Source organism: Capricornis sumatraensis, chromosome X (assembly GCF_032405125.1).
Source record: "Capricornis sumatraensis isolate serow.1 chromosome X, serow.2, whole genome shotgun sequence".
NCBI classification, from domain to species: Eukaryota; Metazoa; Chordata; class Mammalia; order Artiodactyla; family Bovidae; genus Capricornis; species Capricornis sumatraensis.
The window spans coordinates 16893120-16917965 of NC_091092.1; the positions used below are offsets into that span (position 1 = coordinate 16893120).

General features: G+C 40.0%; 1 protein-coding gene across 1 annotated transcript in view; it reads right to left on the minus strand.

The window, feature by feature from the left end:
* The window catches only part of ACSL4 (acyl-CoA synthetase long chain family member 4), a 72918-nt gene extending 53411 nt beyond the window's left edge, over window positions 1-19507 (minus strand). Inside the window, exon 1 of the mRNA XM_068962987.1 lies at window positions 19472-19507. The gene's annotated coding sequence lies outside the window, so the exon portion shown is untranslated. The remainder of the gene's footprint in view (window positions 1-19471) is intronic.
* Between the last annotated feature and the right edge of the window lie 5339 nt (window positions 19508-24846).

The following is a 24846-nucleotide window of genomic DNA, read 5'->3' on the forward strand; positions in this document are numbered from 1 at the left end:
GAGAGATTAGATACTTCAGTTTTTAAACTAGACTCAAAGTAAAAGAAACTTCTTTTGCTCATGTAATATGATCTATGAAGCAAAATAAGTGGGGTTTTTTTCTTGCTGTAACTACACTGTAGCCTACCAGGCTCCTCTGTCCACAGGATTTCCTAGGCAAGAATACTGGAGTTGGGGTAGCCATTCCCTCCTCCAGGGGACCTTCCTGACCCAGGGATTGAACCCAGGTCTCCCCCACTACAGACAGATTTTTATCGTCTGAGCCACCAGGGAAGCCCATTGGCAAGTGAATAGGCAATATCAAAAAGCCAGATAATCACAAGGGGTTCTGCACAGATGGAAATATCAAAATTTCCTTAATGCCCACAGTTCTACCCACTTATCCTATTAAAACAAACAGGAACTCCAATGCCAGGTGACATTGGCAAAAGATTTAAGAGGTATGAGAAAATCATACTGGCATTCTTCTGCCCCACAAAGACAATATTTTTCAGCTAGCCCAAGTATATTAATACTAATATATTATTAATTAATATAATATTAACATCAATCAGCCCCCTAATGGGAATTGAGGCCTGCCTGCCCCCAGGTGAAAGCATCACAGGCAAAAGGCAGCAAATGAGTATCCTTTCTTTGCTTTCCACACGGTGATGGGAGGGATGATACAGGCAGGGGATTTTAGAAGTAAACTCTCCATCAGTACCCACTTGTTTACAACCTGAACTCTGGGACCAGTAGCTCAGAATATTAGAGGATCTCATCTTACCTAAGACTGTCTTGCTTCAGACATTCCAGTCAACTGTGATATCAGGTTACTAATATGTACTAGCTGACTTCAAAAAGCCGTAGAAGGCAGAAAGGGTTGAATCATTTCTTTCCGTTAAAGTTTTCATTTCAAAATGTTTCGGGCAACAGGAAAGTATCATTAAGTAATCTCATTTCCTGTAAAGGCCCACACAGCTCCAACTGTGTCCTACAATAACCTCGACAGGGCCTAGTGGCACTGAGTTCACAGTGCTCAAAATGATAAAAGGCACACAGCGGCTATGCATAACATCCCGCTGCAATATACAATTTACCTGAAAATTAATGTTTTTAATTTACATGAAAATTAATGTTTTTACTCCAAAGTAAAGGGAAAGCTATCTGTGGCTGCTGGTTAACTCAACTGAGCTGAGCCAGTGCTTCTGAAGCTAAGCTCACAAATTTGAGCCCTGTGTGAATTGGTGAAGAATCTGCCTTCAATGCAAGAGATGAGGGTGTGAACCCTGGGTCAGGAGATCCCCTGGAGAAGGAAATGGCAACCCACTCCAGGATTCTTGCCTGGAAAATTCCATGGACATTGGAACCTGGTGGGCTCCATGGGATTGCAAAGAGCTGGACACAACTGAGTGACCAAGCTCACATGCCCATGAACTGGTGAAAAAAAGCAATCACATTTCTCAGCTTGCTCATGTATGTTCCCTGCTTGTCATGTGTTGTCCCAGATTCTTACCAGAATTCTTATCAGAGTCATTTCCCCCCCGCCCCAACCTTTTTCCTTTTTTGGAGAGACAACCCTAGTGATAACCCAGTAATAACCCTAACTCTGGTCCCACAGAGAACAAGGTAAGAATGTATGGCTACATCAGCAGAAGCCAACCTTCACAACTGGAAAGACACCTCCATGTACTAAGTCCTGACTGAACCCACAGTCATATACAAATGGGCAAGTAAATGAAATAATCAGCTTTGTGCCATTAAACACACACATGACTTTTTATTCCAAGTGTTTCAACAATATCAAATTATAACTTTAAATATTTTATCTACAACCAAATATTTATAATCCCACTTCTAAAATCTACTTAGATTTTAATTGGTAATTTCGAACTGAAGTCAATTCCTCATCTTACAAAGCATACACTTGTATATTAAGTACATAAAGGATAAATCAGATCCATTTTAAGAAAATACCTCCACAAATAGGTTTTTAACTTATGACTTTTAAAGACTATAATCCTATTTAAGAAGTTGTGTTTACCCTTTCACTAACCTAAATCAAATAGGTTAATTTGGCAATTAACCTATTGCCAAACCAACTTTGTGCTTAGGCACTCAGTCATGTCCAGCTCTTTGCGACCCCACGGACTGAGCCAACAAAAATTCTAACTTTGCAGGGAATACAAATCTGATACTCATTTCTGAAAAATACAACCGATTATAACTTGCCATTGAAGATTTTCTGGAAAATACAGGTTAGCAACCATAGAGCTGCATATCGAATGAGGTCTTTGATTCCCAGTGATAAAAGACTAAAGCCAACAGGAGACATTCCAGGCTAACCCAGATGCTGTAAGTTTAAGGAATTTTTCATCTGTTTATAAGCTTCAGTTCTTGGAAGAGGCTGTATCCAAGACAGTCTAATATTCAGCTTACTAAGAAAGATTTTATTTAATTTGGCCCATCAGAAAAAAAAAAAAAAAGACCAGGCTAAAGGGAGGGGGACAGTGAAGCTCCGGTACACACAACACAGCGCCCTGATGAGGGCAACTGTGAACCAAAGTGCTGGAGCCAACCGGCCTGGGTCCAGTTCCTAGAGGTGCCACTTACTAGAGTTGAGTGACCTCAGGCAAGTTATGTACCCTCTGCGCCTCATTTGCCACAACCCTGAAATGGAGGGAATAATGCTCCTACCTCCTGGGACTGCTGTGAAGCTGGAATGAGCTGATCTCACAGCTCCAGCCATCACGAACTTCTTTTAGGTTCTCAAAAGCACCAAGCTTAATCTCTCACCTCTGCATCTAGCACATGCTTTTCTCTTTGCCAAGAACATTCTCTTCTCCCTTTTCTTGGCTTCCTTTAGGTCTTAGTTTAAATGACACTTCTAAAAAGCCTTCCTTGACCTCCCCACTTTATGTCAGGTGCCTCTGCTGTTTGTCTTCCCAGTGCTCATATCGCACAACACCTAAACATGTTCAAGTTTCTGTTCCCCAGCTGGGCTATAAGCTCTTTAAAGACAAAAGTCATGTCTGTCTCCATCACTGCTATAATCCCAAGAACCCAGCACAGTACAGGTACACAGTAGGTGCTTGCAAAACAGTTCTGTACTGAAATAACAAGTCATGCTAAAGAGGAAGGAGACTAAAGAATGAATTCCCACTTAAATCTTTCACTCTAGGCAGAAATGTACGCCTCTTCATATCTGAGATGTATAGGAATACTTCCTCTCATCTATTGAGAATTTTGAAATTAAACATGAGACATGCCACATTCTGGTAGAATACAAAGCTTATGGCCATTCTGGGTAGGAATAATGATTTCACAAGCAGAGCAAGTAACAGTCTGTTCAGGATGTTTACATCTATGATTTCATGTCTCATATTCCAAAGCCTTTACTGATATAAGGATATTGCAGCAAAATTATATGGTTATGGTACTGCTCCGATTCTCATCAGCTGGGCTAAATGAAATCCGTTAGTGCAATTGGCACAGATGGAGAGAAGCAAAGGAAAGGTGAGACCATGAACACGGAAAAACAGGAAAGAAAAAAAAAGTGAAAGTAGTATTAAGAGCGGAGAAGGCAATGGCAAGCCACTCCAGTACTCTTGCCTGGAGAATCCCAGGGACCAGAGGAGCCTGGTGGGCTGCCGTCTATGGGGTCGCACAGAGTCGGACACGACTGAAGCGACTAAGCAGCAACATCAGCTGCTAGTCTACAAGGAACCACTGGGTGGCGCCAGTGCCCCTGGCTTTCCAATACAGATATGGAACCAGGAGGCAGAGCCACCAATTAGCCTGCATCTTGCAGAGCTTAGGTTAAATGCTCAGAAGTTTATTTTCAGCATACTGATGGACAGATGCAATTCACCAGATTTCAAGCTCTCTGCATATATTATTAACACAGGCATAAGTTTTAAGGATTTTTTTTTTTTTTTTTTTTTTTATCAGAGACACCTAGAAGGTGGTTTGTCAACATTTTTACCTGGTGAAATTTTTCAGGGTCAGCTTATCATTCTAAATGCAGAGAATCTCAGAGTGAGATGCCAGGGATTCTGAGTGGAGTGATAAGGAAGGAAAGGGATCAGAATGACTTAGAAAGCTATTTTAAAAACTATTAGGTGGTATTATCCCACGTTTTAAAATAAACTTTCATGAACTGATTTTGGCAGTTTTTCTTTAGTCCCTCTTAAACCACTTTTAGTAGAAATAAAGAATATATTTTGTCTTAGTAAATGAACATGATTTTTATCGGAAATTTTTCAAAATACAAATAAAGATTTTCTTTTTAACTTAAAAAAAAAGTTGAGCCAGATAAAATTGCTGATAGTCAAAAAACTGTTGCATAACCCCCCAAATAGCAATTTCAAACAGTTCAACCAAATACACACCTATTTAGAATCACTGATTTAGTGAGCCACTGTTACCGATAAGAGTGTCCTATCTCTCAGGTTTGTTGGGGGAAAAAGGTTGAGAATACATACAGTTTCTCTTTAATCATGAAGAGCTAATGGAACAAATAAATGGAAACAAAATAACTAAAGATAGGGAATTTGCTGGCAGTCCAGTGGTTAGGACTCGGTGCTTTCACTGCTGAGGATATGTGTTCAATCCCTGGTTGGGGAATTAAGATTCTGCAAGCCACATAGAATGAAAAAAAAAAAAAAAACCCTCAGGATAGGGAATAGATTAAACTATATTAAAAAATAGCAGACGTGGGAACATGTTCACCAAAAAAGTAAATGCTATACTAAGTGTAAAAGGCAATTTCAAAGCAGTATATAAAGCACATTCTGTGTTCTGTCATTGTTGCTCAGTCACTCAGTCGTGCCTGACTTGGCGACCCCATGGACTGCAGCATGCCAGGCTTCCATGTTCTTCACTATCTCCTGGAGCTTGCTCAAACTCATGGCCATGGAGTCGGGGAAGCCATCCAACCATCTCATCCTCTGTCATCCCCTTCTCCTCCTGCCCTCAATCTTTTCCAGCATCAGGGTCTTTTCTAAGACCCAGTGTTTTAGGGGCATTCAAGAAGTTTGGGGGCATATGGAAGGATATATACTAAAAATCTCAATAGATGTCTCTGGGTAGGGGGTTACTCTTACTTTGTTTTGTCTTTTTATCCATACACGTTTCTTAGAAACATGTATAACAATTTTGGATCCTGAAACAGGAAGAAAAATAAAGACTTTGGTAGAAAAACTAGGGAAATCCAAACAAATTCTGTGTTGTAAAGTACTGTGCCACTGTCTGTTATGTAAAATGTTAACCTTAGGGGAAGTTGGGGGAAAGATATCCAGAACATCAGAACTAGCTTCACAAATTCATTGTAAATCTAACATTATTCCAACATGAAATACTTATTTTAAAAAATAAACCATGTATTAAGATCACGCCTTTTAAACCTAGAAGAAAAAATCCATTTGGTTAAAAAGATTCCTACATTTAAAGAATAATATTGTGGAATCAAACTTCTTTCATAGATAGAAGCTTTGAAGAAGGTATGCCTTCTAGCATGACAACCAAAAGCTATAAAGACTTCACAACATATGCATTGCCTTTCATAATATGAAAGTGAAGTTACCCTATTAGGCAAAGACTCACTGAAGCTGGAAATAAATGGCTGAGTCTCTATTTTCTTTGATTTTTGTAATCATCATTGCTGAAGACCAACCACCATAAGAACATTTGAGGGAAGGAATTAAAAGTAAGTACAGCCAGTAACAACCTTTAATTCAAAAAAAAATGTATTTACTTTTTGTCTGCACTGGATCTTCATTGCTGCCCTCGGGCTTTCTCTAGTTACAGTGAGTGGGGACTGCTCTTTAGTTGTGGTGCACAGACTTACTGCTGTGGCTTCTCTTGTTGCGGAGCATGGACTACAGCCTCTAGGCCCATAGGCTTCAGTAGTTGTGGCTCAAAGGCTCTAGATCGCAGGCTCAGCAGTTGTTGCGCACCAGCTTAGTTACCCCGTGGCATGTGGGATCTTCTCAGACCAGAGATCAAACCCATGTCTCCTGCATTGGCACGCAGATTCTCAATCACTGGATCACCAGGGAAGTCCCAACCCTTTTCTTTTGTAATATTTTTAGTTGTAGTATTTCTACTTGTCAAATTCCAGGCAGCTACAGGTACATGAACATGCATTCATTCATGAAAAATCCAGTGAACACTTACTATGCCCTCCTCTCCTTCTGGAGCTTAGTGTTCAATAGATAACATTTTAAGAGGACCTAAGACTAGGCACTTCCTGGTGGTCCAGTGATTAAGAATCTGCCTTTCAATGCAGGGGGTGCAGGTTCAATCTCTGATCCAGGAGCTAAGAGCTGCATGTTTCGTGGCCAAAAAACCACAACATAAAACAGAAGCAATATTGTAATAAATCCAATAAAGACTTTTAAAATATCCACATCAGAGAAATCTTTAAAAACTTTTTTTAAAAAGAGGCCATGAGACTAACACAGAGAGCACATATACACCTGTAACAGGAAAGGAGGATCACCCAGGAGTCAACCCTCAACCCTATGTGCCCAATCAGATGATCATCTTACCTTTTATTAATAAAAAGCTAATACTAATAGCTACCCTCTAGAATTATCCAGTTAAACCTGTTACTGCTTAGGGACCAGCTGGCTTGCTCAAAATGTATTTTTTTTTAAATCTTTAAATATTGGAGCAAGAAGAATTATGCAAAGCCAAAGGATGAAAGTGAGGTTCTGAAAAGAAATAAAGGAAAAGAAAATGCAGAGCTGAAGTACACAAACAGAAAACTAAAAGGTTTGGATCAATTTCATCTGCAGACTGCTACCCAGCTCTTACAAACAGGTTACAGCTTTCTGGTTATACTACTACTCTGGCAAGTGTAAAATTTGGAGTAGGTTAGTGCCATTGCAAAACACACCCAACTGAGGTTTTGTTACCTGGAAGTTTCATTAGTTGAGTATTGAAAATGCATCAATAAGGTATTTCTGCAGATGAGATCCAAAACAAGAATTTCAAAAAAAAAAGATTTAAAAAGAAGCACCAGTGTACTAAGAACTCTCAAGCAGAGCAGAAGTCTTTCCCATCTCAATGGAACAGTGCTTAAGGAAGGGCTATTATGTGCCCCCATAAAAAGGTCAGCCAAGAAACTTGCTGCAATTTCAACAGTGTTGATACTTCCTACTAGTAGAAATCACCCATTTATCTGTAAAGCAATTGATTTCTGCTGTATCTGCAATGTAATCCACCTTTAAGACATCTTTGCAGTTATTTTTGTGAATTGTTAAGCGAAAGTATATCATCTTTAAATTAAGTTATAATTCAATCCTCCTACAAACATCTGCAAACAATATGAGGAGCAGTAAAAGCGGTTTGCTTTCTCATGTACTGCATGGGGCAATACACTGCTTACTCTTCTTCAAAAGCAAAACTAAGGTCAACACGGAGGTGGTTCTGAAAACAAACGTTCTCCGTTAAGCACACATGTTGAGGTCTGATGGTTGTGTGACAGCGACGGGCCAGATTTTTAAAGAATAAGAAAAGATATTATCAAAATGCTTCCAGCACCTCAATTTGATGGTTTCCAGGGCTGCTATGCCTGAAAATAGAAGAGAAAGGTACTGAGGTTTGGCACCTGGTGCCAAGCCCACCTAGACAACATCCTGATCTTTCATCAGCAATGGGGCAGTGCCAGTAAAAAAAAGAAAAAAAAATTTTTTTAAGGTCAAGCAATAGCAAAACATGGCCTCAGAGCCAGCCAAGTACCAAACTCAAAACAAACTCTTCCACAGAACAATTTTATGTAACTCAAATCCGTAACTGTGAGGCTTTGAGACATTATTGATTTTCTTTCATGCAGCAGGTAGAAGTAAGCAGTAGAGGCAACAAATCGAAGAATAGATTTTCCATCCTAAACAGATTCCTAATCACTCCTCTCAAAGCAGAAGAAACATTTCTCATGATCTCATGACAAAATGTTATGACATCTAGAAGAGATCAGACAAATAAAATGACCTTAGTGTTACAACAGCTAGAAACAATGCAAGAGTGAAGAAATCTAGTCTGGGTTGAAAAGTAATTCTTTCAACCAGAATTAGCTGCATCAAAATGAGTTGCATGCATCTCATCAAATTCATTAAAGTAACATGTAAGTGTATCATAACAATCCCAGATTTGAAGAAGACAAAAAGAATTTTGACTCAATTTTGCAGATTTCCACTGAGGACTGTGATATCATCAGATTAAACACTGCAAGGCTTCTCAATATTCTCTTAGTTTAGGAATTCGATAGGCTACAGCTGGTTTCTAAAATATGTCTTCTAAACTGGAGTTGCGATTCCTGGTTTTCAAAACTCAAGGGACGTTCTGGCTAGAGACTATGCTCACAGCCACCTCCCACTCCTTTGGTCATGCCCTAGTATAGCATCCACCTCCTCTTTCCTGTGGGCAATGCCCTAAGCAACATGGCCCTTCAATCAAAGGCAGAGAGGGAGGTGGACAACAGTCTTCATCAGTTGAGGACAATTAGAAGCGAGACTAATAGGAAGCACTTCCTCCTTGTGTTTTTTAGCCGCTAAGTCATGTCCGACTTTTGTGACCCCATGGACTGTAGCCTGCCAGGCTCCTCTACCCATGGGATTTCCCAGGCAAGAATACTGGAGTCAGTTGCCATGCCCTCCTCGAGGGGATCTTCCCAACCCAGCGATCGAACCAGAGTCTCTTGCATTGGCAGGCAGATTCTTTACCACTGGGCCACCAGGGAAACACACGTTCTCCCTAAGAAGTTAAAAAAAAAAAAAAACACCCCACAATCGTTAAGGGTTGGGGGCTTTATGAGAAAAAGATCAGTGGTCTGAAAGTTGAGTTAGGAACAACTCCGCCATTTCACCACATGTATATCATTGCAATTATAGGCCAATCACTCCACACAAACATTTCATATAACCAAAGAACAATGGCCCAAATGCAGGGTACTGCTGACGTTAGACAGAGATTAGGTAACTATCTGAGCACTGGAATATTCTTCTCCCAAGAGCCAGGTAGAACAGTCTTCCTTTGCAGACTCCTTATACTTACAGTGACTGCAAAAGGACCCTACTGAGCTAGGATTCAAGTCAGCCAGCAGGACTACTGCACATGTCTTTACAACTGCAGTGAACAATTTGTACTTCCGGGGTTGAGAATCATCATCCCTGATTCAATTCTACTCAGTCCTAAAAGAAAGGCTGGAATAGTGAGGTTGGGGAACTCCATTTCAAAACAAGAATAAAAAACAGAGAATGGAGATTCACCAGGGAGGTTTCCATTTTGCAGCTGTCTTTTCTAAAATTACTTGTAAGAAGTAAATTATTTGGGGGGATACTTCCTAAAGAAAGCTACTCCCTTATTAACAGTTTAATTCTCAACGATCTCCTGGTGATCAAGAGAATATTAAAATTAATGTACATAAGGGCATAAATTAAAAACCTGCTTTTACATAAAAATCCTGGCCTTTACACTTGACACTAAAAACAAAATCGAAGGAAAGGGATCCCCAAATTTCTGGTGGAAAATCTGAGTTGTATAATAGCCTTCCAAGTTCAGTCATTTTGCTTAAAAATGTATAACATGTAACTATATTTGAATGAATATGCTAATACTGACATTTCTTTCTACTGAGGGAAATAAACACTACATACTTTCCCATCTGCAGGTCACTATAATTCACCAAACAGTGAGCCTGATCCCTGCCTTTTCTAGTTTCCAGAGTATGGAAATCACTTTCTTCACAGATATTCTAACCTACTTCTGTAAGGAAATGCACAGATGGAGTCCCAAATATTTTATCAAAGGCTTTAGGCCATTCTAGACTAACCTGCAATTGACCAAATCTCGAAGGTTTCTGTGGTTCCGAGAATAAGAACCATTATACCGGCCTGCTTTTCTCTTTTCTACTCTATTTGTCTGAAACACATTCATCTGACAGTTATTTATGGCTAGTTCTGCTCAGTTCCAGCCGAGTCAAGTTACGGTTTTTCAACTATTCTTTGAAGCTACTTCTCGAGTTACCATCTTCAGCAGTCATGGAGGACAGAGCACCTTTCACTTGGATGCATCCCATGAGGTACTAGTGCTAGCTAGCTGTGTCTTCTCTTCTGTTTCCAAAGCCATAACTGAACTTTAAGCTCATTCAACCAAGTTTCTGTTTCCTGTCTGTGGGAAGTTTTCAGCTTGCAGTTCATTTGAAAAGCAGAAATGACTAATCTATTCTGAGAAAAACGAATGATCACCATTTCAGAGGGAGCAGCTCTGCCCATTTTTGCAGACCTTTTTTTAATGACATCACCTGGGTACCCCCAGGGGAGTGGTCCTCCAAAACCCTGTCATTTCTTTTTTTAACAGTATTAGAATGCTTCAGGCACATGTTGAAGGTAATAAAGAGAATACCTAAGAGAAAACAGGTATTTCACCATGCCTTCCACTGCCTTAACTTCCTAACAATCACTAGAAACCACCATAAATGTTTCAAATACCTCTGTTAATAGTCTCATCTATTCTATTATATTCACACACACACCTGTGAGAAATGGGAAAACTCTATTCTGCGTGCACGCTTAGTGGCTCAGTCGTGTCTGACTCTGCGACCCCATGGACTGTTGCCTGCCAGGCTCCTCTGGCCATGGGATTTTTACTCCCCTATAAAATCTTCTAACTTCACAGTGCCTATGAAAAAAAAAATCCTCTTGCTGCAAAATCAGTTCCAGAAAGGCCTTGGAGAATGGGGATGCTATTTCAATTGCCGTAATGAAAATACGAGCAGCTACACTGGGCCATCGCATTAACACCACTGTCTACAAGGTAGAATATTCTTTTGTTAAATACTCTATTGAATTCATCATAAAGTAAGGTATTTTCACCTCTAAATCCCACAGTATAAACCCAGAAGTGGTTATAATGAGCCTATAGCAGATGTGCTTAATAAATGCTTCTCGATGACATATAAGCAGAATACATACTATACAAATCAAACTTGGTCCTGCAACACACTTCTAATGTTCAATTTTACTGTAGACTGAGATACCATAGACAAAGTTTCATGTTGCCACAGACACCCAGATTTTCTTTACTTTTACAAGCTATGAAAGAGCACAACTACGCCCACACATTCACCAAAAATTAGTCAGAGCAGTTGGTTTTTCTTTGAACCAAAATAACTGTTCAAGCTCAGTTTTAAAACCTTCATTAAAACCAAACCCCACCCAAAAGATGCCTAATGACCTTTTAATATACTGTACTTATATATCATTACTAGTAACTACAACGTAACCAACATGCATAAATTCAAAACAGAACTGAACTGGTTTAACATTGAAAACTTTTTCATTCCTTGGTTATTTACTTTTGGTGGCCATGACTTTGCTTGAAGATTATAGTTTGTCCCAGAAATGTTATTTTAAATGGAACACTGCATTTACCTGGCACATGGTTGTTCTTTTTCCCACTAGTATGTCTTTTTCACTTATTCACAGTTATCGATCATGAAAGATGCTCACTGTATAGAGTCCAGTTAAAGGAAGCAAGGTACAAATCAGTATGTACACTAAGAACCCTTCTTTTGTAGAAAGAAGATACATATGTTTGCACACGTGTGCCCAAAAGCTGACAATAGATCTCCCTGGGTATAGGATTATAGTGTTTTTATTCTTTTTTTATACTTATATTTTCAGTGCAGAACATTCAGAAAATACAAATAGTTTTAAAAATAGTGTTCTTCCTTTGTTAAAGTACTACTGCTGCTTCCAAGTCGCTTCAGTCGTGTCCGACTCTGTGCGACCCCACAGACGGCAGCCCACCAGGCTCCTCTGTCCCTGGGATTCTCCAGGCAAGAACACTGGAGTGGGTTGCCATTTCCTTCTCCAATGCATGAAAGTGAAAACTGAAAGTGAAGTCGCTCAGTCATGCCCGACTCTTAGTGACCCCATGGACTGCAGCCCACCAGGCTCCTCCATCCATTGGATTTTCCAGGCAAGAGTACTGGAGTGGGGTGCCATTGCCTTCTCTGGTTAAAGTACTAAGTACTCTCTAAATACAAGGCACTCACCCCATTTCTAGCACAATGTTATTGTATAAAGCACAATGAAGAAACTGCATTGTAAATATCCTTCAATCTGTAATGTTGCATATGAGGAATCTGTAAAACTACTATCAAAAGGGTAATCATATATTAAAATGCATTATAGAATTGTATAGGGTAAAAAGTATAAGTATCTCTATAATGCCTTCCTCTAACACCACTCCCTTCTGCCCTAGAGATAACCATGCAGGGTGCCTATCAATCAGTCACACCTCTGTATTATCCATATGCATGGCAAGGTTTTGTCTTTTTAGATAGGTGGAATCATGGTATATGGAGTGCTATATAATTCTCTCCACCTTTTAACAACATATTTTGGAACTCCCATGTCCATTTATATAGGTCTAAGGGATTTCTTTCCTTTCATAGCTTCATATTATTCCACAGAACAGCATGCTATTATTTAAGTCATTCCCCTTCTTGTGGACATTTAGGTTGCTGCCAAGTTTTCACCATTACCAAGCTTCATTGCTTTCAAATCTTGTATTTATTTTTATACAAATGTGCAGATACTTACCCAGAATAGCTTCCTACAGAATTACTGGGTCAAAAATATATGCACCTTTAAAAATGAGAGGATTTTGGCACTCTATCAAAAAGCTACACAATTCACACTCTCATTAAAGTGTACGACAGTGCCCATTCCTTTCTAAAAGTGGATATTACAGTTTTTGCCAATGTATTTGATAAAAAAATGGTTTTCATTTCCCTAATTACTAGAGTGAAGTTGAGCATCTTTTCTTTTTGAATCATTATTTCAACTTCTTTTCTTTTTTTGTAAAAGGCCAATCACAACCCTCTGCCACTTTTTCTAACAGGTACCTTTTATTTATTGATCTGTAGGAGCTCTTTACATAGCATAGATATTACATAGTAGAAACCTTTTAACCTAATTTTATTTGGAACAGATTTATCTAATTAACAAAGTCAACTAAGGTGGACAATCATAAAAAAATATGCTCATGACAAACATTTCATTTTATCTTCATTTTATCTGTGGTAAATGTACACTCATTCAACAAGTTTTTGATAAAGGGCCAGAAGGCCAAAACCTTTCTTTAACTCCAGGCCCACTGACTGTAAAGAAATTTAAACTGAATTCTTAGATAATGCAGAACTTCAAAGAACTTAAAAGATACTTGCAAGGAACTATTAGTGGAGCACCCTTCGGATTTATATATATATTTTATACAAATCTTTTATCATTGTCTTACACACACCTAACTTACCACTTGCTTTCATCAACTCATTTCAAAATACACCATTTGTTTTGTTACAATAAACCTATCCCCCAACTTCAACTATCATCTGTATTTGCTGAATTTTATTTCTTTCACATCTCTACGCACTCTGAACCTCAACTTCTGTATAATTTGAAGAAAATCCCAGACATCATATCATTTCATCTGTAAATTTTCAGTAAGAACTTCAATTCCTCACTACTCAGATTGTATCGTTATATGAAAATAAATTTTATATTTACAAAAACAAGAACAAGCACAGTGATTATAATAAAATAATAATTCATATTTTTAATTTAATTATTTTAATTCATAATAACTGAGTAACAAAAGCATCTGTTGTACTGGTGGGCTCACAAGCCTGGCGTACCAGATACCAATCTACTAATAGCAAGTGTTCAGTTCGCAGTGTGTTTTACAAAACAAACGAATCTCATTTAATATGGTGGGTCAGTTAAGTGGAAGTCAATAAAAGCTTCCATGGCATATATAGAAATTATTTTCCTCCCTCCAGCCTGTCATATGACTTTTCAACTTTGTTACGGTGTGTTGCGCTTTCCAGAAGTTTTTAAAATATATACATAGATTGAAAAAAATACATCTTTAACTTATTTTGGAGTATGATGTGAGGCAGGGACCCATCTCTTTCCAAATATACAGTGAAACAGTGCAAACTCAGTTTCCATTTTCAACCTTACTTGTAGGTGGGGCATTTAAAATAACTAAAGTATGAACTTCTAACTCACAAAAGGAAGCTGTGCACACAAAATAATAAACCAACAGTCTTAAGTTCAGCTTGACAGGCTCAAACTGCTATGTATTTAAAGAGCACAGTAACTTTGGGAGGAGGAGCAACAGAACTGCCATACCTGGCTCTGTCATTCCCACTCTGGCACACAACAGAATCTCCAAAGGATATCGCGACTAGATAGGCCTCCTTCTGAATCTTACCAGTTAGCAAACCTGCAAACTGACATTCACACTGAAATAGCCCACACTTGACAAAAATCAACTTTTCCAACTCTCCATCCATTCCTTAACGCTGCCCCTAGATCAGTGCCTTTAGACACAATAAAGAAAATGAATACGCTCTTCCAAACCACAATTTCCACATGGAAATAGACCTAAAAGGTACTAAAAGTCAAGGTAACATTTGTTAAATTTCCTTTAAAGCATAAAGACTCAATAATTTATTATAAGGTTGCTTTATCTCTGGGCAAACTTTTTGTGTAAAGGACCAGAGAGTCAATTGACTTTCAGGGCCGTTAAGTTCTCTGTTGCAACTCTGACACTGTATTTTGAATGCAGCCAAACAACACATAAATGAATGGATGTGCCTGTATTCCAACAGAAACGTATTTACAAAAACAGGTGGTGGGCAGGATTTCGTCACAGGTAGTACTTTACCCACCATTGTCTCACACCAATGATTGATCTCTTCCAACTAGGAATCCACTATCTTGGCTATAAATTTATTGAGCAAATATTGTGACACTGAAGGGACAATTAATAATTTCAGTACCCCCTTACAGAAATGAATACTCTTAAAAATCAATCACTAAGCTTTTCCTGTAAGTTCTCAAACATGAGCACATATATTTTTCAGAATAAGCTACCTTGTAAGAATACAGGTACTTCAGAATAAGGTACTTGTAAGCTACCTTAAAATTAATGCTTATTTTCAAAGATAATTAAAATGAACATTAAGTAGCTACTATAAAAGCAAAACATACAGTCTAGACAGACAAATTCAACATTCTATTCATTATTCTGAGCAAAACAAGCCTACTAAATCTATCCTATTCGCGACTTCACTACTCAAAATGCAGAAGGAGACTTTCAAAGTATATTTAAATGAGAACTCAAATTTTTTTCTTTGGAGTACTTACCAGAAATGTTGATTAGAAACTACACAGTTTTGCCAAAATATTTTAAAATTAGAAAGTCAAACCAAAAATCTCCTTGGCATATGACACATATACTTAATTTTAAAATATTAATTTTAATGTTACAGTGACTGCCTGGTAAGACAGAAATTATATTTTTAAGGCACAAAAGGATGGCAGCCATTTTAATCCAGTGAGAACATGTGTAAGTATGGATTCACACTCTAAGCCATCAAGGTCACTTGTTTGAAGAATACATCTGAGCTCCAGGAATGCTCAAAGAAAAAAACATGTTCACACTGCTTACAGAAATACTGGATGTTATATAGAACAGCAAGGAATAAAATTAAATAACAAAGGTACATAAGATTCCTTCACACTATCCATAAGAGGGAAAATTGACAAACTGGACCTCATCAAAATTAAAGACTTTTATTCTGTGAAACTTGCCTATGAAGAGGACAAAAATGCAAACTGCAGGCTGGGAGAAGATATTTGCAAACCACGTGGCCAACAAAGCACTAGTATTGAGAATTATATAAAGAACTCTCAGAACAGTAAAAAAAAAAAAAAAATCCAACTAGAGAATGGAGAAAAGACATGAACATACATTTCACTGATGAAAATACAGAGATAGCAGATAAGCACATGAAAATATGTCCAACATCATAGCCATTAGGGAAATGCAAATTAAAACTATGACAAGATATCACCGTATATATATCTATTGGAACGGCTAAAAATAAAAAATAGTAACAACTCCAAGTGCTGGCAAAGATGAGAACCATTCATACATTGCTGAGGGAATATAAAATAGCACAGTCACTCTGGAAAGCAGTTCGGCAGTTCCTTATGAGACTAAACATCCATACAAGCATCAATTGCACTCTTGGGCAATTATCCTAGAGAAATGAAAATTTATGTTCATACAAAAACCAGTACATAACTGTTCATAGGAGCTTTATTCATAACGGGTTACAAAGTACAAGGAAGAACCAGATATCCTTCAATGGGTGAATGATTAAACTATAATACATCCACAGCATGGAATACGACTCAAGAATGAAAAGAACTATTGATACAAGATATATTCCCTGCAAGAATCTGCACACAATCACACTGGGTGAAAAAACACCAATCAGACAAAGGAAACACATTAGGGTTTGCCAGGGGGTCAGGAAGGGAGTGAGATGGCTATAAAAGGACATCAGAGACCTTTGGGGTGATGGAACTATTCTGTATCTTGACTGTGGTGGTGGTTACATGTGCTAACACTGCATAGAGACAAACTGTTGTTTTTAGTAGCTAAGTTGTACCCAACTCTTTTGCAACCCCATGGACTGTAGCTGGCCAGGCTCCTCTGTCCATGGGATTTTCCAGGCAAGAATACTGGAGTGGGTTGCTATCTTCTTCTCCAGAGGATCTTCCTGACTCAAGGATCAAACCCATGTCTCCTTCACTGGCAGGCAGATTCTTTACCACTATATATTGCTTATATATATTGCCTATAGAGAAGCCCACAGAACTAAGTATACACACACAAGTGAGTGCATGTAAAACTGGAGACTCTGAATCAGGTGGATGGATTGTACCTGCTTCAATCTCCTTGTGATATTACGCTACAGTGATGCCAGATGTTACCACTAAGAAAATTAAAGGGTATTGTTTTTTACAATTGTATAAGAATGTACAACTATCTTAAACAGCTAAAAGAGAAACAAATGAAAGGAATATATAAAACCAGTCAACAGCAGGAGTGAAAAAAAAACAAATCTTTCATTTTTGCTAAAGTCTCAGTAATTGAAAGTCAAGGAATGGAAAGAAAAAAAAAGGAACACCAAGAAGAGAGTCTACAGGCTACAGTTAACACAATTATCTCTTCCTCCCCTGTGGAGCCTTAACTTCCCCAGGATTTTATGTCCCTGATTTGACTGTTGTTAATAAAAATAAACTGACACACAAAACTATCTCTCCACAACCCTCACCACCATCGTCTGCATCCTGGACTATAAAAGTAAACCTTGGAGGCAGAGAATTGTCTTCTCTACCATCATACCCTAGAGGCCTGGCACAGAATAAATGACAGATGGAGGAATGAGATAAGTTGAATGAAGGAACAAACAAATGAATGAATGAGGTGCTTGCACATTCTTTTGAAGTTGCCTAGCCAATTACAGTTACAAGGCAGTCTGTATACATTCCCATACAAATTTCTTAAAAGCCTTGAACCTTTAAAGAAAAATAAAGTGCGGTATGCACACCCATCACTTGCGAGCAGAAGTGAACAATACCTGACTTTTGTAGAATGCTTCCCAATATATAGACTTTCACACAGAGTAATTCATTTGATATGGATGAATTAAGAATTATGCATATATAGACTGGAACTGGCATAAGCAGATCTTTGAGAAAAATGTTCTAAAAAACTTAGGACTTAACTAATGATTTACGGCACAGCCTTAATGCAAACTGTGATAGATATGTATTGTCAAATTAGGGGACTTATGCAGAGTATTCTGACAACATCAAGACCCTTTTACAGATGCAAAAATGAAGTGAGGTAAAGTGACTTGTTCAAGGTTATACATTTAGCTACCACTGGAACTGCACATCAGCCTCTCCAGAGTCCCAATTCATTTCTCTTCCCATGGAACTGGGCAAGCCTCTCCTTTCTCCACCCATCCTGCCCCTACCCAAAACACTCAAAAATGTTCTTCTGAATCACTTATTTTTAAAATCGGTGCTTAGGGGAAAAAACTGAATTTATTCAAGATGTTTATTGTTGCATTACACCTTCTGTGGATTTTTAGGTGTCAAATTACTTCTATCAGAACAATAAGGTATTTTATTCTACGTTGGGAGAAGAGTTACAGTTCAGTGTTTCATCCTCTGCCAAAATGGCAGAGAGGGTATTAATTCTTACAGGAGTTTTAGGTGTTTCACACTTCTTTTCAATCTAAAAGATGAGCTATTTTAGAATTCAAGGAAGAGGCCTCACACTATGCAAATCTTAACTGATAGGCTCATTGACAGTACAGTCTTTGGATATCTGCCTACAAATGTATGCATGAAGAGCAATTAAAAGGATTTGTTATAAGTAATATAAAAGAAAACCTAATGTGACAAGCAACTACTGGGAAACATGGATTTCATCAGGTTAAATCTCCCTTACGCTGCAACACGTTACAATACTAAGCATGAATTCACAGGTCTTAAAATCAAAATACTAGAAGGAACCTTCGTTCAACACCCTCAATTTTGTAAATAAGCTAACTGAGGCGTTGATTAGACCATTAACCAATAGAGCAGACTGCTTACTTTTTCAGAGGGACTCATTTAAATGCCATTTCGCTGTTGTTTCTTAGGGGGATGATTGATTCTTCTAACGTGAAAAGAGCGATTAGAGCAAAGTCATTTCAAGAGAGTGGGAAAAAAATGCCTTTGAAAGAGGAGATGCTGGAGTGAAGAGGAGAAATGACGTCTTATTTAAAATATGTAACCCCTTAATGGGGGTTAGGCAGTGAATCATATTCTCCTCGATTTTTCTCTGTGCTATAGACATCGACCACAGTTCTTTCTGTAGGGCACTCGAATGAGAGGAAGAGGAAGTGAATAAAGCTGATGCTAAATATACAGCACCCACGGAGGGCAGGGATGTAGGTAGGTAGGACAGGAAAAAATAAGAGCACGCTTCTGCTAGAAACCAGTCGTTTTCTAACCCACCTAAAGATAGGAAACTAAGAGGATATCGGAACCTAGGGCATCCTTCAAATTCGAAGGGCGGATGCTTCTAGAGCCAGAAAGAGTCCCAAGCTCTCAGACATAGAGCGACTCGAAACAGACAAAATGGAGTTGAGGTCCGGGGGCGTCCTAAAGGTCGTTTGGAGGTCTGGCGAGTCCCTGGTGTGCTCACTGGGGAAAGGTCATGGCAAAGCCTAGCACCCCGATCAGGAAGAGCTTTTGGCCCTCCAGGAGGCGGTCAGTGGCACGAAGAGGCAGACCAGGGTCTCGAAGACCCCACACCCTCAGCAAAGGAGATGATGCCGGCATCTCGGGAAATCTTGCCAGCCCGGGAGGAGGCGGGCGGGTAAATTGCCCAGGCTCTGGAAGAAAGCGAACGGATTTCGGGAACAGGAACGCCCCCCCCCCCCCCCCGCGCACGTCCTCTGGGCTCAGGTGTGGGATGGTGGCGCGGCCAGAGCGGGGGGCCCGGGACACAGCAACGGGGTACGGGTGCCGGGGCCGGAGCCTCTCCGGTTACGGCTACTCACCCGAGGCGCTGCCTGTGGCGTGTTCGCAGCCGGCGGGGAATCGACACTCCAGAAGCCGGCGGAAAGGAGCCGCGTGCCCGCTAGCGCTGGGACGAGGAGGGGCGCGCCGCGGACGCCGGAGAAAAAGCCGCAGCAGCGCGCGCGCACCCGGAGGGCCAACGGAGGCGGGGCGAGGCGCAGCGCCGCGCGGGCCCGGAAAAGACGCGCCCGGAGGGGCGGGCGGAGCGGGGGCGCGCGGTGGTGTGGCACAGCCGGCCGAATCGCGGGCGACGGCCCGCTCAGCCCACCCACGCTCCCGCCTCCGCTCACCCCGACGTCAGCCGAAAGGAGGGGCGGCGAGGGCCGTTAGAACGCGGGGGGCGGGGGGAGGTGCGGGGGAACCGAGTTGGCTAACGGCTCCTCGCGGGCTTGCCTTAGGGTCCAGCTCCCGCACCCGCCGCCTGGTGATGGAGCTTGTTTGGGAGAGGTTCCGGAGCTTATCTGATTTCCGCGAGCTACCCCGTGGGCCCACGCCCGTACCTGCGGCTCGCTTTCCCAGGACTCCACCCAAGAATGAAAGTTGCCCTCGGGTCATATTCCAGCTGCCCTTTCAAGATACTCATCTTCGGACTTCAGTACTCTTTAGAGAGGAATCTTAACGTTCTTTTGCCTAAGACATCCTGCCCCTCCAAGCCCCACCTAACGCCTCTCTATCGCGCCTCTCCGCATTAAGACCCCATACAGCCATCCCCACTTATGAAATATCACAAGAATACAGGGTTTTCACTTTATGCCTTGTGTTTCTACGATGGTGTCATGGCAAAAAGAGCTCACAACCGATAAGGAAATGTCACCGCAGCACTGTGACATCTTACTGGCCCTAATCGTTGCTTCTGAGCCAGTCCTACAAATAATCTTCCCAAGAGATTCAAGAAATTGCTGTTAAAAATAAAATGCTGGCGAACTGTCTCGGGGCTTCAAAAGAGACCGTAATTGTAAATAAGCCACGACAAACTGCCAAGAATTTATCACCCAAAGAAAGAAAATGCCAGTATTCTTCCAGTTCCCTGATGTTTAATGGAGAACTAGCTTCCTTTTCTTGCTAGGCATGGACATGTCATTTCACTGTTTTTCATTTTCCCATATAATTATGGAAGGTAACAACGCATGTGTGTTTGCGTGTGTGTGTGTGTGTGTGTGTGTGTGTGTGTGTGTGTGTGTGTGGCCAACTCAGATTACAGGCTAGAGTTGTCCTTAGACTTTAGTGTGCATCTGAATCATCCGGGGTGCTTGTTAAAGTATGGATACCTGGATCTGAGTGGGACTGAGAAATTTGAATCTTTAATAAGCAGATGGTGACACTCTAGGTGGTTGGAAGCCCGCAATTGGAGAGCTGAGAGCTGCAGCCTGTATATGTTACTTCTTTGAAGTGGGATTACTCATCCAATTTTCAACAGGCCCACCCACTTATATATAATATGCCTATGAATATTGCTATGGCAGTCATCTAACTTCTTTTTTCAAGACTGACCTAGAAAGTTCAGGACTTCAAACAACAAGTTTAATTGTCATGTTTATTTATGAGATCTTGTTGTAATACCAGAAATAAGTAATCATTTGTCATCTATAAAATTCACTGGGCACCAACAGCGTACAGAGCACTGTCAAGTATAGTAAACACAAACGAAATCAAACAAATGATCATCCCTGCCTTCAACACACTTAGGGTCTAGTGATGGAATGAAAACACAGAGAACAGACCCAGTAGACCACATAAATCAGACCAAAATGAAACAAACAAACAAACAAAAAAAAACTCGTAATGAAAGTATATACTTTTGTCAGTTTCCTTTGCTGCTACTGCTGCTAAGTCGCTTCAGTCGTGTCCGACTCTGTGTGATCCCAGAGATGGCAGCCCACCAGGCTTCCCTGTCCCTGGGACTCTCCAGGCAAGAACACTGGAGTGGGTTGCCATTTCCATCTCCAATGCATGAAAGTGAAAAGTGAAAGTGAAGTCGGTCAGTCGTGTCCGACTCTTCGCGACCCCATGGACTGCAGCCTACCAGGCTCCTCCGTCCATGGGATTCTAGCAGGCATTTAGCCCAGAATTTTTCAATTGGGTAATTTTTTCTGAACACTGAGTCAGCACAGGTTGCTAATGTTCCTCCAGCTTTAGAAGGTGTAAAGGAAAGAGCCTGAAGCTATCAATTTTTGTTTGTATGTATGAATCTGTGCATGTACACACCTATGTATAAGCATGTCTGTAAATACAGATATAGAGATATTTATCAGACCAAGAAACTAGTTGTGTTTTCAAGATCTTTATCACATGCTAGTCATCCATGCTAACAGTTCTGGCTACCTTTATCATCTGCCTTTTCTCACCTTTTCCTTTCTAGTTAACCACACTCAGGATGAAGAGGATAGAAGATCTCCAAAAAGGAAACCAAGTATATCCACACAGTTTCTAGCTGCTCTTTTTTCACTTTTTCAAGGTCAAAATAAACTTTGCTTAATTTCTTGTCATCAGAAACCCTCTAGAAGTGTACTACCCAGAAGCAAAACATCCCCCAAGCCACCTGTCTGACATTTTAGAGAGAACATTTGCATCACTGTTTACTAGTTTGGAAGACATGGGATTATTATCCCTATTTTACAGACAGAGAAACAGATGCAGGTTAAATGACTTGTCTAGACATACAACTAACCAGTAGCAGAGCCTGGATTTCCCATCACAATTATGAGTCCTAGACCAGGGTGCTTACACTACATCAGGCTTCCTAGGTAATAAGTTTTACCCAGGACAACCAGTCCAATTAGAAACAGAAGAGAGAAACATAAGAACATGGAGAAAAGTTGGGAAAATGTACAGTGCAATTGACAGATTCAACATACAACATAAAAAAGCACTGAAAGCATGGAAATTAAACTGAAGGCAAACAACTTACAGGATAGCTCTGTTAGCAGGTACTGATATTTAGACCTTGCCCATTTTACTCTCCTGTAACAAGAAGCTGAAACAGATAGCCAGGCTGCTCTTGGCATTAGTTATTTATGGAAGGGGCAGAAAACAACTGTTCTTCGTTGACTGTGTAACAAGCCTTTGCATGTTAAACATACTTCACATGTTTGTAAAATAATAATTTCCTTTTTGGTCTCACTACAAGCAGCAGGACTTTATAATAATATTTGCATAGCCAAGTGATGTTATGCTTTGTCATTCATGAGCCCTTATTTTTTTTAGACCCAATAACCAAGCCAAATATTGTCTTCAGTGGCGTGTCTGAAACAACTGGTGAAATCAGAAACCTAGACAGAAGCTGATCTAACTGTGAACATAAATAATAACCTAAGCTAATCCTTTCAAAAATGACCATTGGCATCGTAGCTAGATTTAATATCATTTTTTGAGAAACAACTCTTTTATCTATCAGACCACAATTTCTTGTTACTTTAGTACATTCCACTGGCTTTTAAACTAATTGAAAAGACAAAACAAATGGAAAGATATTGAACTCATCTGGATGGGAAAACTCAGTAAAGACCCAATTCTTCCCAAATTCATCTGTATAGATCGTCCAGTCCAAACCAAATCCCAGCAAGGTTTTAATGAAATTTGACTTCTATGTCTCTCATTAACTCTGTCTTCTTAAAAATGAATTCTATCCCCTCTAGATAAAATCCTCTGCAGTATCCTAGCAAATTGCTTTTGCAACCTTCCCAAAAAGAAAGAAAAAAGGAACAAAATATTTATGTTTATCCATAAGTCCAGAGGCAAATTGAATGTGCAGTGGTAGTCCTCAAATCTGCAAAAACTTACCTTTTTTATAGTTTGCCCATTTTCTGTAGTGATTCTAGCCTAGTAATGTTAGAGGGAAAGGTCATCAATATCTTTTTCTTTTTTTAGAATTTTCCTTTTTATTTTATTTACTTCTTCAAAGTTTAAACTTTTCATTTTGTATTGGGGTATAGCCAATTAAGAATAATGTGGTCGTTTCAGGTAAACAGTGTAGGGACTCAGCCATACATATACGTATATCCATTCTCCCCTAAGCCCTCCTCCCAGCCAGGTTGCCACATAACATTGAGTAGAGTTCTGTGCTATACAGTAGGTCCTTGTTGATTATCCATTTTGAATATAGCAGTGTGTACAAAAGGTCATCAATATCTTAACTCGCTTTAAATCTTTATTTTCCTTTCCTTTGCACATGCAAGAAGATTTGATTTCTTTACCCATTCTCAAAACACGAGTCCAGGTTTTCCTTTACTTGGGGTTTCCCTGGTGGCTCAGTGGTAAATAATCTGCCTGCCAATGCAGGAGGCACAGTTTTGATCTCTGGTCCTGCAGGATCTCACATGCCACACAGCAGCTAAACCCCATGCACCACAACTATAGTCTGTGCTCTAGAGCCCAGGAGCCACAACTACTGAAGCCCTAGAGCCCATGCTCTGCAACAAGAGAAGCCACTGCAATGAGAAGCCTGTGCACCACAAAGAAGAATAGCCACCCCCCACCCCAACTCACTGCAACTAGAGAAAAACCCATACAGCAATGAAGGCCAGCACGGGCAAACATAACTAAACAAATGTTTTTTCTTTAATGTCCTTTACTGGGAATCATTGACTACTGGAGTCAGGAGGTCACACAGAGGAGCAGGAGAGAAACTATGGGCTTTGGACTTAGACCCCCGTAGACAAGTTGCATAACCTCTTCTGAGCAACAGCCTGCTCATCTGTAAGTCAAGGATAATAATGATACCACATTCATTGTGGTACCACAGGCTTTTCTGAGGGAGGGCTAAATGAAAGGATGATCATAAAATGTCTGGTTTATGACAAGCATAAACCAAGAAGCAAGAAACCATGGCAAGCAAGAAAATTAGAGATACCAAGGGAAAATTTCACGCAAAGATGGGCTCGATAAAGGACAGAAATGGTATGGACCTAACAGAAGCAGAAGATATTAAGAAGAGGTGACAAGAATACACAGAAGAACTATACAAAAAAAGATCTTCATGACCTAGATAACCATGATGGTGTGATCACTCACCTAGAGCCAGATATCCTGGAATGCAAAGTCAAGTGGGCCTTAGGAAGCATCACTACGAACAAAGCTAGTGGAGGTGATGGAATTCCAGTTGAGCTATTTCAAATCCTAAAAGATGATGCTGTGAAAGTGTTGCACTCAATATGCCAGCACATTTGGAAAACTCAGCAGTGGCCACAGAACGGGAAAAGGTCAGTTTTCAATCCATTCCCAAAGAAAGGCAATATAAAGAATATTCAAACTACTGCACAACTGTACTCATCTCACATACTAGTAAAGCAATGCTCAAAATTCTCCAAGCCAGGCTTCAACAGTATGTGAACCATGAACTTCTAGATGTTCAAGCTGT